We start from the raw sequence: 15,946 nt of genomic DNA on the forward strand, positions 1-15,946 counted from the left end.
AAGTAACTGTGAACACCCAAAGAGAAAAGGATCTAGATCGAGGGACAAACGGAAGACAACGGTAAGTCTATCGATCTCCTCTCTTTCATATTTCATAAAGGAAGAAACCAGTGTAGCTGTATTCGTTTGTTGCTAAGGCACTGTCACACCTTAGGAGGATAGGATCGTCCTGCATAGGCATTTTTCCCCACAAAAAATTGGCGACTCCACTGGGGAAGAACTTGTTTATTCATTTCATTTGTGTTTCCATCATTTTTGTTTACATCATAGACTTGACAGTAACAGCATCGAACTGCTTCTGCAAAGTAGACTGTTGCTGCCTTGATCCTTCACTGGATTTTGGCTATGATCTAAATAATAGATCCACAAATGATTTGATGATCCTTTGTGATAGTCTTTAGTACCCTTTCAAAGCATCCCTCTGTTTATACCTTGCTTGTGTTTCTGATTTGGCCTGAAACAGTTGATTTTTGAGCATTTTATGACCCAGAATCCAGGTGAAACGAGAGTTTCTCTTTCAGCGCAGACACTGTGAAGGCAGTCTGCATTTCAACGTAGGTCCCGTGAAGGCTACCTGCGCCGAATGTCAAACTGACAGTGTTGGGCTTGCGCTGAACCAGTGTGGCCTTGTGCAGCTGGGGTTCTTTGCTGTCTTTTGCCCTGTTTTGATCTCTGTTTTTGCAGCCTTTAACCAGCATAGGTACCAGTCTGATAACCCCTTTTCTTTGCTTGAATTCCGCCTCATTTTTGTACAAAAAGACTGTGAGTGTTTTTATGTGTTTGTGGCATCATTTACAGTTTTCCTTTGCATGAGTGAAATAATCATCCTGTAGCCCTTGATTCAGATCTGATTGATTGTGATCTTAGGAGAGAGTTCATTGGCTGTTTACAGTTGATTATCATTTGCTTTTGCTTATTGGTTTGAATTTGTCACTTTTAAGTGTCGAAACAAGTATTCATTTCGAGAAGTCGCAAAGTGATTAAAATCTCTTCTACCCTTGCTGATTTTGGAAAAAGTAAACTTGTTTGTATTTTTTCATTTAAAAGCAAATTCAAAGTTGTACAAAAAGCTTTCTTTGTAGGCATTTATACTAAGAAAGCGGAAAACAAACACCTGCATTGTGCATTTGCGTTTTTATAAGTTTGCATGATTGATTTAGGAAGAGTGCATTAGAGTGTGATGATTGCTCTTTGAGAAAAGATAGTCGCTTTCTTTTCCCTTAGTAGCTAGGATTTTCAAAGTTGAAAAGATTATAAAGCTTGCTTATCATCTTAGACTGCATTTAGGAATTGTACCATACATCTCGTGGTGATCCTGAAAGACAAACTTTAAAAAGATCAACCTAAAATAAACTGAATGAACCTAACAACGCTTTGTAACATAACGCACAACATAGAGGTCTAGGCTAGAGACGTGTTCCGGCATCATTAAGCCTAGTGACTGTCGATCTCAAAGAAGGTGGGTGATTCCTCCTGAGGGACGATAGCGCTAGTACGGATTGTGCTCCCACGTACCGTCGCGTATATATTGGGAGACCCCTATAGGCATATATCTTTTATCCTTAGGAAGCCGTGTCGGCCGCCCTACTGATCGCAATGCAGTGAACACAGCATTCACGAAGATTGACCGCCCGTACCCTAAAAAGTATTCTGCGGTTTTGCGAAAAGTTTGGCACACCCTCTGCCTAGATCTCCAGAGCAGTTTCTTTTGGCCTTTTTCAGACTCTATAACAAAAAAAGTCCATTCGAGCATTTGTCACTTCGGGCTCGTTAAAACATCGAAGGAGACTAGAGTATTCTTTAGCTTTTTCTCGACTCTTTAAAAGTGAAAAAGCAAGTTGTGTCTAAAGCGTCGTTAACAATTTATTTTAAACGGAACAATCACCCTTTAATCCTGCGTTGATCTTTAGGTTGAAAGGATGGAGCACACCAACCAAGGAGTTCCCCTTGGTGGAAATCCTAGTCCCTTCTCCTCTTGGGGAGATGTTGGTGCGCCCCACATGGCCACATTGTCACTTCCAGGACTGACAATTGGCCTTCCAGTATGGCTCTTTTCAACCAATGTCGTTCAGAATACCACCATTCCTGAACAGTCAAGTCAACCGTTAGATCAGACAAGAGTTGCCTCCCAGCCTTCCACTTCATCTTCCTCCCCTCCTTCCTCTTCGCTTGACGGAACTGGTAAATCAAAAAACCGGGTTCCTAAGGAGAAGAAGGAGAAGAAGAAGAAAGAAAAGAAGAAGAAGGAGCCTAAGGCGACTGGGGGCAAACAAGTGTCATCTAACAAGAATCCACACACCGCACTCGTAAGGCCTAAATCGCCATGCGTCATATGCAAGGGAGACCATTTCCATAGAGATTGTCCCTGTATCCCCCGGATACTAAGGGACTAGTCCCCCCGTTTGCACAATTCGGTAGCATTGACCTCTGATAGCCATGTCGACTGCTCACCGTCAACTAGTGGGAGTGAAGCTCCAGGATAGAGCGGGAAAGCTAAATTTCCCTGCAGACTATGTGAAGGCGATCACGCACTCCACCGTTGTCCCTTTTTAGACGAGGCAAAAAGAGTTCTGGAAGATCGCCCGATTTTACGAGCGCAACTTCCTCCTGGATATCAAAAACTCGTGCCAAGTCCCTCGCTAGTTGAGAATCCGACTGACCCGCCCAGGTGGTCAGCCGAAGCACCTTTCATTGAAGATGAACCGTCTGGATCCACGCCTGACGAAAGTCAAAAGGTTGATACGGCAGTTGACCCGATTTTGCCTTCAGAGGCTCTATCTTCGAATGACACCGTCATAGAGGAGAATCAAGACGACACCGTCCAAATTCTCTTCATCAGCACTGACTCTGATGATCAAGGGGGAAATGCCACCATTCCTTTATCGCAGGAAGGAAGTTCATCAGAGCGCTATCCGGCCGTATATTCGGTCCCGCCACCAAGCAACCTAGTTGTGTCCTTTGACTGGAACCAACTAGGCAGACCCCGGTTGCCAGCCAGTATACCATTCAGAATTATTTGTCAAATATACAGAATGGTAATGTCTGGCACTATCATTGATGAGGGGGCATCTGTGAGTATCCTTTCCTCTATTGCTTGGAAAGCGCTTGGTTCGCCAGCGCTTTTTCCCGAGATGAGAAATTTATCGGGCTTTGATAAAGGAACCAGTCGACCTTTAGGGATCCTCCCCAATGTGCCTATAACATTGAAAGGGAAGACCGTTCAAATGAACGTGATGGTCGTTCAAGGACCCTTGGATTATAACCTACTCCTTGGACGAGACTATATATATTGCATGGGAGCTGTAGTCTCCTCACTCTTTAGAGTAATGTGTTTTCCGCATGAAGGAAGAATGGTCAAGCTCGTAGACCAACTTTCGTTTCCCGGATCACACATCGCAAATAGTCATATACCATCCCTAAATGGTCTATTCATGCAAGAAGTGTCTCAACCCATGGTCCGTCCTCCTGATGAGCGCGAGTAATCCGGGAGGATATGACTGGAACCCAGGGGGCATGCGTCCTGGTCTGCTTCAGCAAGGAAACTTTGGGTATAGAGTAGGTTTCCGTGGGAGAATATGACTAGTCCGTACCCCGTCCGTGATTGGAAGAGGGGTTGTTCTAGAATAGGATTCTTTTGTCAAAGTTATGTGTTTGGTGCCAGAGTCATTCACCCTTGTCTATTTCGGTAGACAGTGCCGAGGAAGTGTTTTGTTTGAAAGAGTAACGAGACAATCTTTGGGTAACCTGAAAGAGGTAGGCCTCTCCCGGTAAAACAAATGTTTTATCTGCAAATTGAGGGGTAACCTTGAAATCGTACTTTATACCTGGGGGCATGCAAACCTTTTGGAGTGCAAGCAAGGGGAAACTATTTATTTTTTTAAATTTTTAGGACCTCTAACCCTTTAAACTCGTAGGATTAGTCGTTTCCGAACTTGCATAACGAAAGGATCCGGGGCAAAGCTTACGTGAGATGAAGCTCCATAAAAAATAGCATCTCCAGTGAGACACCCTTAATCATATGACTGGTATAATCGAGCAGTTTTAGCATAAAGTTCATGCTCGTTAAAAAATAAATGCAAGATCCGAGCAGTTTTAACGCGGTCTTCATGCTCGTTAAAAAATAAATAAAAGCAGTGAGCAAAGTTTCCTCCAGTGTTTAACCTCATTTTTAACTAAAAAATGAACCTATCCCGGTAAATAACCACTGTGATCGTAAATTTATCAGCCATAAAAGCCTTGGTCGTGTTTGCACCTGCCACCTCCACTTTTCATTTGGCCGATCGTTCACCCCCATATGATTGTTTACCCATTTTGAGGAACAGCTGCGAAGAGTGATTTCACCTAGCCATCCTTGTGACACTGTCGTGATTGGAAAATTCCAACCTGTACCTGGAATCAGCTACTATCCCTGTTTATCACTCGTTCCTTAAAAGACGAGTCTTCTTTAAGCTCTTTTCAATTGACTCATAAAATATGAAAAGATTGCCGAGTCTTGGCCTTCCAGCTCGTTAAAGGACCAGAAGTGCTATCCCTCCTCTAGATTTTAATCTTTTTGGACCTGAGGGATTATTGCACAAAAAGATCGAGCGCTTGTTTTGTTCGGCTCGTTAAAGATTATCAAAAACTCATCCCTTCTGTAATGTTTTATACTTTTTCGGACTTAAGAGATTAGATGACGAAAAAGGAATTTTGGAGTTGAATTTATGTATCTTTTCAGACTCTCTAAAATTGAAAAGAACCGAGTTATCCTTGTCGTTAGACTCGTTAAAATTATTAATAGCGACAAACTTGTCTTTAGACGAGAACGAGTTTCCCTATCGCTAAGCTCGTTAAAACATAGCGATGGGCTTGCCCGAAGGGCAGGTTATAGAACAAGCATATGTTATCCTCCTCAAGCTTGACAAAAATAAAGAGGTACTGGTCAGCAATGACTGGGGAAAAATTGGGAGAAAACTAAAGAGAACTTTGATGGTAGCAGGTCGCTCTTGAACATGACACTTTTCCTCCGTACCACAATCGGGTTGGGTTATTTCATTCACCGATCACATCACCATGGTCTCGCCATACCATCCATATTTGGGGTAATGCTACCAATCCATCGCATCAGTGTCGCCATATGTTCAAGAGAAGTCATTCAGAAAAGAGTCAACCGGGTCCCATCCACTGCCATACATTATCCTTCATCCATTCATGACCGCCACCCTGAATCATATATCACAGATCATTTTCACCTCCATTAAAATCATTAGCTCCGTTCCGTGTCACTGATGTGGGATTCATCAAGGCCCTCCTTTGACGGATCGCTTCTTGTCGACATCAGCTCATTATCCAAGAAGTTGATCTAGGAACAACCCCTTCAGTACTTTGAAGCTTGCATGCCTCAATGGCAAGTTTCTCACTTCCGGCGACAGGTATACATCAATGACCTTCGACCAGAAGATTTTGCGTGGTGTTCGACGCCAAGTCCTTTATTCACACCACGTGAATTGTACTGCAGTACCTTGAGGGTCATTATCATTATCGGTGATTCCTCTCGCGCTTGTTAACGGTTTACATCATTGACCGGTAATCAAGTGATGTCTTTCCATGTTCGACTTCAGCGCAATTCTCACATGGATCGACTTGTACTTAGAGTGAAGATCGAACGAGTTTGAAGACCCCAGATCTAGTTTCATCCATCCGGGCTGCGATATATATTCAGGAAAAATAAAGACATTTGAGATGTACATCATTGCAGCAGATGATCATCCTACTCAAAGGATGATAATTTCGCCAAAATTATCAGTCTACCATCAGACGATCGTCTGTTCTATGTACAAAAATGAATTTATAAAGCTGAGCATGGGAATGCCCGCCTCAGCTAGATCATGAAAGCAGTATGAATCATAATGTATTGTATTGTATTTTATTACAGGTCTCCTCCCAGCAGATGGATGAACTTCGGACCCTCCTGGATAAAGCATTTCACCCGATAAACGGCCTCATACTTTAGGGGGCAACTGTTATAGACATTTTTGTGCCTTACAACATTGAGCATGAAATTTCCATAATCTAAGGGATCCAAAGTCCCTAAACATGTTGTTCCTACCCCTAGAGGAACAAGGCTAACTAACCACAGCAATTCACAGAAGTTCTCCACCTGAAAACACTCAAAAACAAGCCAATTCTGGATCATGTCAACTGCTCCACTGAGCATCTGCGCTGAATGTCACCTGCTCCACTGTCTACCTGCATTGAATGTCAACTCCAACAAAGGCTACCTACGCTGAGCGTAATTGGACAAGTGGCAGGCTCATTCCTCAATGTGTCAATGCCCAGGAAGCTTCCAAAATGACACTTGCATCAAGGAATTCGACTGGTGATGAGTAAGAGGTTCCAAATCTCCAAGTGGAAGCAAGAACCTCCAAGTGGACTCAAGAACTGACAGAGGGAGAGGACACTAGTCAGATCTCAAGCTGACTCATCCTCTCTCCAAATATCTATATATGGATCTCACCTCCATGGGATCTAGAGGCTGGAATTTTGTGAATGTAAAGAATTGTTGTTGGTTTGAGACTGGAAACATTGGGTGCTTAATGCTTTGAAGGGAGCTGAAGAAGGAATTCCATTCTGCTGGGAAGGAGATGCTGGATTGGAGCCCTATGGGTTGTATCTCTTCCTGAACCCTGTTACTTATCAATAAAGCTATCTTGGTTTGCTCCTATATGCTAGTGTATTTGTATGATTGCATTAGTGTATTTGATTTACTTCTAATCCTGAATCATTTATGAATATGTATATTTGCCTTTGTGTTGTGTTCTTCTCTTGTCGCAAGTAGCTGTTCTCTTGTCACAGGTAGTTGTTCTCTTGTGATCTCGTGGGAATCAAGTAGCTGTTCTCTTGACCAAGCGAGGAGGCAAGTAACTGTGAACACCCAAAGAGAAGAGGATCTAGATCGAGGGACAAACGGAAGACAACGGTAAGTCTATCGATCTCCTCTCTTTCATATTTCATAAAGGAAGAAACCAGTGTAGCTGTACTCGTTTGTTGCTAAGGCACTGTCACACCTTAGGTGGATAGGATCGTCCTGCATAGGCATTTTTCCCCACAACACTGACTCCATGCCCAATGGCCTAGAACATTCTGGTGAGTACATATATATCTTGACTGAAGTCATCATCCAGCAAATTCCAAAAACAAAACCTTGAGCATCATAGCTAGCCTAAAATACTATACAGATAAAGCTAAAACATAAAGAGAGAGCCCTCTCTGGTCATAGGTAGGCTAGAACCTGTGACCCAAAGATTGGTTAGTGGTTACCTCGGCCGTATTCCCTTGGGAGTCAAAGGGAACAACCTGAGTGATAACATTATCTACAATTCTGTATGCATGGATTGATTGTTGCAAGGTTTGAATTGGTTAGTGAAAACATTGAGCTAAACATTGAACAATATATTTTGAGATGTTGAATGGTTGGAACTAGAAGGTGGAAAAATTTGAGCTAAAATTCTACCATGTGCACCCTATTGAATGGTTGGAACTAAACAGTTGAATACTTGAGCTAAAATTCTAGCATGTACACCTTGAACTAGTTTTCAAGCAATCTAAGCTTGCTACGTAAACTCTATATTCTAGGAAATTTGGGATAACTACTAAACTCAATGAAAATGGAGATAAACTTTAAAATTTGGTTGAAAAATTGTGCTTCGTCCAAATAAATTATAACATTTCAATTCACAATGGAAACCAAAAACATTGAAATCAATAAAATGTGGTAACCTTCTCCTGAGGAATCTAGTTTTCCAATTGATGGAAGCCAATAGGTATCATTGACATAAGGAAATTACCTTGGGCCCATCCACAGTCATTAAAATCAATAACTCTTGGTAACATATCTCCTAGAAGAGTAGCTTTCCATCTAATAAAAGTTTAGAGGTACCACTAACATAAGAAAAAAATCTTATAATTTTGATCCCTCTTTCTCAATTCAAGATTTAATTATTTCAACATCCTTTGTAACCTTTTTTTTCAACCATAAAGAGATTCAAACTTTCAAAAAAAACCCCTCATAACCCCATTTTGTAAACCAAACGATATCCATCCTTTTAGAAACCATTTTAGTTAAAATCTTAAAACTTTTTAGTCATAAACCGATCCATGTTTTTAAAAACATCCTTCACTTCCACTTTAAAAATTTTCTCTAAAAAAACTAAATTTATTATTCCAACGTCATAAATACCATGTATTTCAAATAAATGGACATCATCAAAACTTTGTTCTTCAATGATGTTGAAAACAGAATGCAAAAAAAAAATCAATTAACATTTATTCTTCATGCCTCTCTTGATATTATAATCAAGTTTAACATTAATTACTTATAATTAATTTTATTACTTAATTTATCGTATAAATACTTTCCTCTTATTTATCATAATAAACCATTTTTATCATCATATGTATTAAGAAAATCATAATTAAAAAGAGACTTTCATAATTTCCTTTTACAATTCAAAAACATCATAATATATAGAAAAGCATATTAATGTTAATTGTCACTTAAATAAATATTTTAATACAAAAATATGAATATATTGATATAAATATAATGGTTAAAATAAATTTCAGAGCAGCGGGAGAAAAGATGTTCTCTGAGAAGAAAAATCTAAGGTTTGATGTAGGTGGCTTTAAGAGGGGGAGGGAGCGGGGCTCCTTCCTATCGAAATTTGGTAATGGAAAAAGGGAAGGGGATTAGGATGGGATTCAAGGTACATGTAGAGGGTATGTTAGAGAATGTCAAAGGGTCTGCAAAAGTGTTAGGATGGGGTCCCTGGGGTCAATTTTGTTATGTTTTGAATCAATTCTGTATTATCTTTTGTAGAAAATGTAAAGTCTTCGTAAAATGTGGAAAGCGGAGTGTGAAGCTAGTATAAGTGTTGGCTTGATGGACCCTGGCCCAGGTTCAACATTAATTAGCCAAGAAAATCCCTACATTACTGGCCTTTTTGGCATCAATACATGGAGCAGAGACTGAAATCTCACCCAAATAAGTATGGGGGGATGCAGGAATCAAGTTTATGCACCCTGAGATGGTAGTGATGTCGTTTTATACCCTAACCCTTCCTTCAAACAAACCAATAAGCCTTTTATGGCTTATTAATATACTTTCCTTATTCTATTTCGAGACCTTCAGGAAGGTATGAGATCTTCCATCGCGTACCCTAAATAGGTGAGTCAAACACTTACGTGCCTCTATAGTTACTCTTACTGCTATATTTACCTAGATTAGCTTAAGTCGTGGATAACTTAAACATGCATTATGATTATCTTCGGGTAAATAGATATTCCTACTTGCGTTCATATAACAAAGTAAAACACATAAATTCACGCATCAATACAACATTAAATCATAAACCCAGTATTCAACATAACATAATCACATGCATTTATAACAGATGTAAAATAGCTCATACACAGGCATTTCCAGAATAATTATCTTTATTGATGTTCAAATCTCCTTTACAGACTCTAACTACCTTGTGCACACAATGGCAAGGGTTCACGCACTTAGCTCTGGACTTCTACCGTAGGCCTCTGCACACTCAGCTGCAGAGCCTCTTTCCTACGCTAAGAATCATCGCTCTTAGCTCTCACAGACCCATTACATTCATCAACATCAACTATGAACTAAATATTGCCTTAGACTCTTTTAAGACTTCCCTTTTTATACAATCCCATGGTCCACGGACCAAGGGTGGATCTCATAAATCTAACACAAGTTACATAAACTAAGGGCAGAAACCCTTGATGACCCTTTACATCTTTGCTCTCCGCCACCACAAAATGTGGATACTTTACCTTCCTTATACAAAACTTCGGCCTTTATCCCCAAAACTTAGGCTTTTAATCCCAAAATTGACCCTAGGGGACCCATTCCCAACAGGCCCCCAACACAAATCTGGTGACTCACCCCCGAGTCACTCTGCTGGCGTCGAGATTTTGTCGTGAAGACCTCCCAACTCCTCCTGTACTACTGCAACCTCGGCAGTACACTGCGTCGCCGCCTGCTTAGTCTGCACGACCAACTGCTCCGTCGCTGGTCCTACACTATTTTCCTGTCACTTTTGTTGTGTCGCATGTAGACTAGCCAATTTTCCTTCAATCGAGGCTGTGAGCACATAAGATTCCTCTAGCCAAGGCCCCAATCTGGCCTTCAGTACTGACTCCTTACACTGCCTTGCATCCACCTATTCCTTTAGTGCCTTTTCTTCTTGCAGCTTTGCCAACCTCTATGTGATGGAGACGGTGCATGCCATCGCTTTCACCTCATCATATTTCTGTTGCAATTCCCTGGCTTCTGTTTCTAGCCACTATATGTTGAGGTCTTCCTACAGGTTGGTAACTACTTCGAGTGACTGCTCGAAGAGTGAAGTGCACTCCTTCACTACGACATCTACGACGACAGTTGCATCCTTGACATCTTCCTTGCGCTGCACTCTAACTTCTGGTGGAGTCGAAGGTTGCACCCACAAATCGAGCTTTGTCATATTAAGTTTCAGCTCAAACTAAACCTTAGCTAGCTCTGTCCTTGCGCCACACACACACCTGCAGCAAGCTTCTGAATTCTTGCATTGACTGGTGCATCTTTTGGGATATTCAGCTCTAGAATGGTTTTGCAAGCCTCAACTACCACAGCTATGGTGCGCTCATTCTTCTCTATGATCTTCTTAAGGAGATAAAGTGAGGATGCCTTCTCAACAAACATTTGGGTTTTGTTGACCTTCTACTCGCTGATCACATTTAGTGTGCGCTGCTCTTTGGCCCAAACTTCCACGATCACATCATCTTGCAGGGTGTGAAGGGCTTCACTTGGCAGTGTGGCCATGTTCAACCCAACCTTCTTGAGAGCGCCGATGGTGGTCTTGTTAGCTTCCACTTCTGTAGTTAATACTCCGTCCAGCAGCATGATGACTCGGGGATACAAGTAGCGGACCAACTCCGCTACTTCTAAGGTCCTAGGCACCAAGCTAGTTGACGCCGCGCTACACTGTCCCACACTGGTCTGCCCTTGAGTGGCCTGGATCTGCAACTCACGTAGACCATTTGAATGGTGAGAAATGCTTTCTTTTGCTACTGCTCGAACTGCATTACAGTTCCACAGTAGCATCCCTCACTGTGTCCCCGATATCATTCAAATAACCTTCAGTCAAAGTGATCGGGTCAAGTGATCTGGATTTAAATAGGAACGCAACAAAATATAGAGATAACCATAAACACAGAGATGTAGAGGAAATAATACTTCATTTCATTAATGTAAAATACTAAAATATGCTTACAAAAAGAAATGGAAATAAACCAGCTAGGGTGATGGTGGCAGCTACATGCCTCTGAACTACCTTACAATGAGGGTCAAGGGCCTTTTTATTATTCAACAATAAGCGAAAACCCTGAACAACCAAAACCCTAACCCGAGGAGATGTAACACCAAGAGTTTATGGGCCCCATTGGGATGAGTTGGACAACCAACTTCCCAAGGTCGCGACTTGGTCATATTATCTCCGATTGACGCGCATGATAACCCATTGGAAATATCTCTCCGAGGAATATGATGGAAAAGATGATTTTAAAAAGAAAATCGATGACTGTAGATTTCAAAAAAAACGTCATTTAGGGCCTCAAAACGGATCCGGAAGTTTAGGACCTGAAAAACTGCTAAGAATAGTAAATTGTGCTACAATTAAGGAAACTGAAAAATGAAAGAAGCAATGGTGGGGGTCCAAGTGGAATTGGCAGGTGGCCAGCAATATCCACCTGGATCATTCCTCCCCCCTTAGGAAGCAATGGTCCCCATTGCGTTGAGTTCCTCCATGAGATGAGGAAAGTTCTGTTGAACTTGGTCCTTGGTGAGCCACTTGCCCTAGTGAAGGAGTTGGCTTGATTTGACAACTCGATACAGTTGGATATTCTGCTGGCGAGTGTTCTTGATCTATGTGTCCATGATCCGATCAGTTGCAGCTTTTTCCATGCAATCCGGATTTAACTTTGTGGGTGTGAGTTGTTCTGCAATGTCGGATGTGTCTAGTAATGGTGGAAAGTATGGTCGAATGCGGTCCACATTGAACACTGGGTGTAGGCCAAGAAATGGGGGAATGTTGAGCTTAAATGCATTATCTCCCACAGCCTTGGTAATGGTGTAAGGACCATATCAAAGTGGTTTGAGTTTCCGATAGGCTCTGGTAAGGGGTTCCTTTTGCAAATGCAACCAGACTTTGTCGCCCACCTAAAACTTGTGTGGCACCCGATGTTGATCATGTCGTTGCTTGTACTTGTCATTTGATTTCTCCATAATTTCATGGACCTACTAGTGAATATGTTGGATATGCTCAATGAAGCTTTTTTCCTTATCTATTTCTAACTGGACATGAGTCGAATATGCATGAGTAGCTGCAAATGGAATGGCCACACTAATGGGACATAGTGGTTGGAATCCCAAGCCCACCTGAAAAGAGTTGTGGCCAGTCAAGCTGTGGAGAACTCGGTTGTAGCTGTTATGAACATAGGGGAGGCTCTCGTCCCATGTGCATGGATGCTTTGAGTTGTACATGCACAGAATGTGTACGATCATCTTGTTGACAACCTCTGTCTGGCCATTAGTTTTAGGATGGAAGGATGTGGACTTAATTAGTTTGGTGTCCAACATCGACCAGAGACTGGACCAAAATGTACTAAGGAACTTGCTATCCCGATCTAATATGATAAACTATGGGATCCAAAAGTGTACCCACACTCGTTCAAATAAGAGTTTAGCAGTGGCTTTTGTTGTGATATTCTTCTTGCAGGCTACCATAATGGCCATCTTCGAGAACCTGTCGACGACCACAAAAACATAGTAATTTCCATGCTTAGTGGAATGAAGACCTGACATGTAATCCATGGAGATGGATTCCCAAGGTTGACTAGGTGTAGGCAGCGGGGTATAGAGGTCTTGCTTCTTGATGGTTAGTTTGGAAATGGCGCAGTGAGTGCATGATCTGATGTACTTCGTGACATCCTATTGAAGATTCAGCTAATAGAAATACTTCTACAGTACTACCACCATTTTCTCGACCCCGAAATGCCCAGTAGCCCAACTGTAGTGTGCTTCCCAAATCATCTTGGCACACTCACTTGAAGGAACACATAGGTGACCCAGGTGGCATAACAGGGCATCCTAGAGGTGAAAAGATAGAACATGCTGACCCTCCAAGAGTGTCTAGTATGTGTGGCCAAATTCTGGGTTGCTTTTGTAGAGAAGTGGCCAATCAGAAGTCTCGTGCCCACAAGAGTTGAGCACGGTGGTTAATGCCATGATTAGTGGTCGAATGAGGCAATCTGCAATATTATTGGTGCTACCCTTCTTATACTTGATATTCAAATGGAACTGTTGCAGGCATGTGGACCACTTTTGATGGCGATCATTCTACAATTTCCCTTGGGTCTGTATGAACTACAGGGGTCGATGGTCTGTGTGGATGACCATTTCCTTCCCCAAAATGTAATGCTTCCATTGTCGGTAGACCTTCACAATGGAATACATCTCTTTGTCATAAGTGGGATACTTCCGGACTATGTATGAAAGTGTCTCACTATGATATGCAACTGGATGCTCATGTTGAGTAAGGACTGCCCCAATAGCATAGTCAGAGGTATCTTTCTCAACCTCAAATGGTTGTTGCAAGTCTGGTAATGCAATCACTAGTGCTGAGCGGAGGCAATCTTTCAACTCTATGAACACCTTTTGTTGAGATTCAGACCAAAATAATTTTTCTTTCACTCCTCCCTTGGTGAATTGACCAAGGGCCAAGTGATATGAGAAAATCCCAACATGAACCTGTGATAGAAGTTGGCAAGACCTAGAAATCTGTGAAGCTCTGTCAGAGTGGTTGGAGATGGGCAATCCCGAATGACTTGGATCTTGGCTGGATCCACATGCACCCCCTATTCATCAACAATGTATCCCAGATACTGAACCTGGGTCATGCCAAAAGTGTGTTTCTCCAAATTGGCACATTACTTGTGTTGTTACAGTGTTTGGAGAACCTGTCAGATGTGGTGGAGGTGCTCTTCCCAACTCTGGCTGAAGATCAGGATGTCATCCAAGTAAATCACTATAAATGAGTTGGTGAATGGCTACAAGATGTCATCCATTAGCCTCATGAAGGTTGCAGGAGCATTCGTCAATCCGAAAGGCATAACCAACCATTCAAAAAGGCCCTCCTTGGATTTGAAGGCAGTCTTCCCCACATCGAAGGATTCGATTGGTACTTGGTGATATCCTAACTTCAAATCGATCTTGCTGAAATATTTTTGCCCCTTCAGTTGGTCTAGGAGGTCATCAATCCATGGGATCAGGTACCTATTATGGACAGTGATCTTGTTCAGCGCTCGATAGTCAATACAGAGTCTCCAAGTCCCATCCTTCTTCTGTACCAACACGATCGAGCTCCCACAAGGCGATGAACTCGAACAGATGTGACCTTTCTACAGCAGCTCCTAATTCTGCCTCTTGATTTCATTGTTCTCTAGAATGCAACACCGATATATTGGTCCATTGGGAAGTAGCGCACCTAGGGTCAGATCGATGGAGTGCTTGACCTGGCAGTGCAGAGGAAGCCCTACGGGGGAGGTGAAGATGTCCTCATATTCCTCCATGACCTTGTTGTTAAAATTGGCAACTAGGGCCAAACTCCATGTGGGTGAGCTTATTTATGGTAGCTGATATTTTTATTGGACCCCTCTCATCAAGAGGTGTAGGATTGATCCAAAGATCATTCGATTCCGATAAGTATTTATGGAGATATGAATTTATTTTTATTATGTAATTATTATCAAGTCAACCTACAACTTATGTAGGCTCAAGAAGCCCAAACGTCATGTCTATTCAACCTATACATTTTTGGTATAAATAGAAGAGGATTTGATGTCATTTGAACACACATTCTTAAGTGATCTCCTCCTCTCCATGTCTTGGGTTTTTGGAGAAGGAGAGACACTATGCCCTAGCTGCAGATGAAGCCTAATTACAGTCAACATGATGCCCTAATTTGTGTCTCTAGAAACATCTATACGCAGACACAAGAGACCTTACACATAGGTAATGGAGAGATATATACATTGTTCTTGCTGATCATAGAGGATGTTATACACTGGTTATAGACACTTTAAACATAGCCAAGATACACATATGAGAAGTATATACACGCTGTCAATGATATATATACACACTGAAGTGGAGAGATATTCAACGCAGCTGTAGAGACACTTATATGTTGGCATAAGGGACACTTGGAAATATGTTTATGCAGTAAAGGAAACCGCAGTCATAAGGACATGAGGCCACAGTCAAGCTGCAGGGTAAGCCACAGTGGGAGCCGTAGTCAAATATAAGGGTTCCAGACATATACGCTGTCATCTTTGAGGGTCAGCAATGTTGATATAGCAGTCAATGGTATGACTGTAACAATATTCAGTGGAATTGTGTCACCATATTCAATGACATGGCATGGCATGGCATGAAAGACACTCTATGTAGAATATGGACAGCATCATGAGATATATGGGCAGCATGATGAACATGGACAGCATCATGAGATATATGGGCAGCATGATGAACATGGATAGCATCATGAGATATATGGGCAGCATGATGAACATGGACAACATCATGAGATATATGGGCAGCATGATGAATATGGACATCATGAGATATATGGGTAGCATGACGAATATGGACATCATCAGATATATGGGCAGCATGATGAACATGGACAGTATCATGAGATATATGGGCAGCATGATGAATATGGACATCATGAGATAGATGGGCAGCATCATGAATATGGACAGCATCATGAGATATATGGGCAGCATGATGAATATGGACATCATGAGATATATGGGCAACATGATGAATATGGACATCATGAGATAT

The sequence above is a fragment of the Pinus tabuliformis genome, chromosome 3_2 (genome assembly GCF_031772625.1).
Source record: "Pinus tabuliformis cultivar Carrire ecotype Pingquan chromosome 3_2, CPIR1, whole genome shotgun sequence".
In the NCBI taxonomy this organism is placed as follows: domain Eukaryota; kingdom Viridiplantae; phylum Streptophyta; class Pinopsida; order Pinales; family Pinaceae; genus Pinus; species Pinus tabuliformis.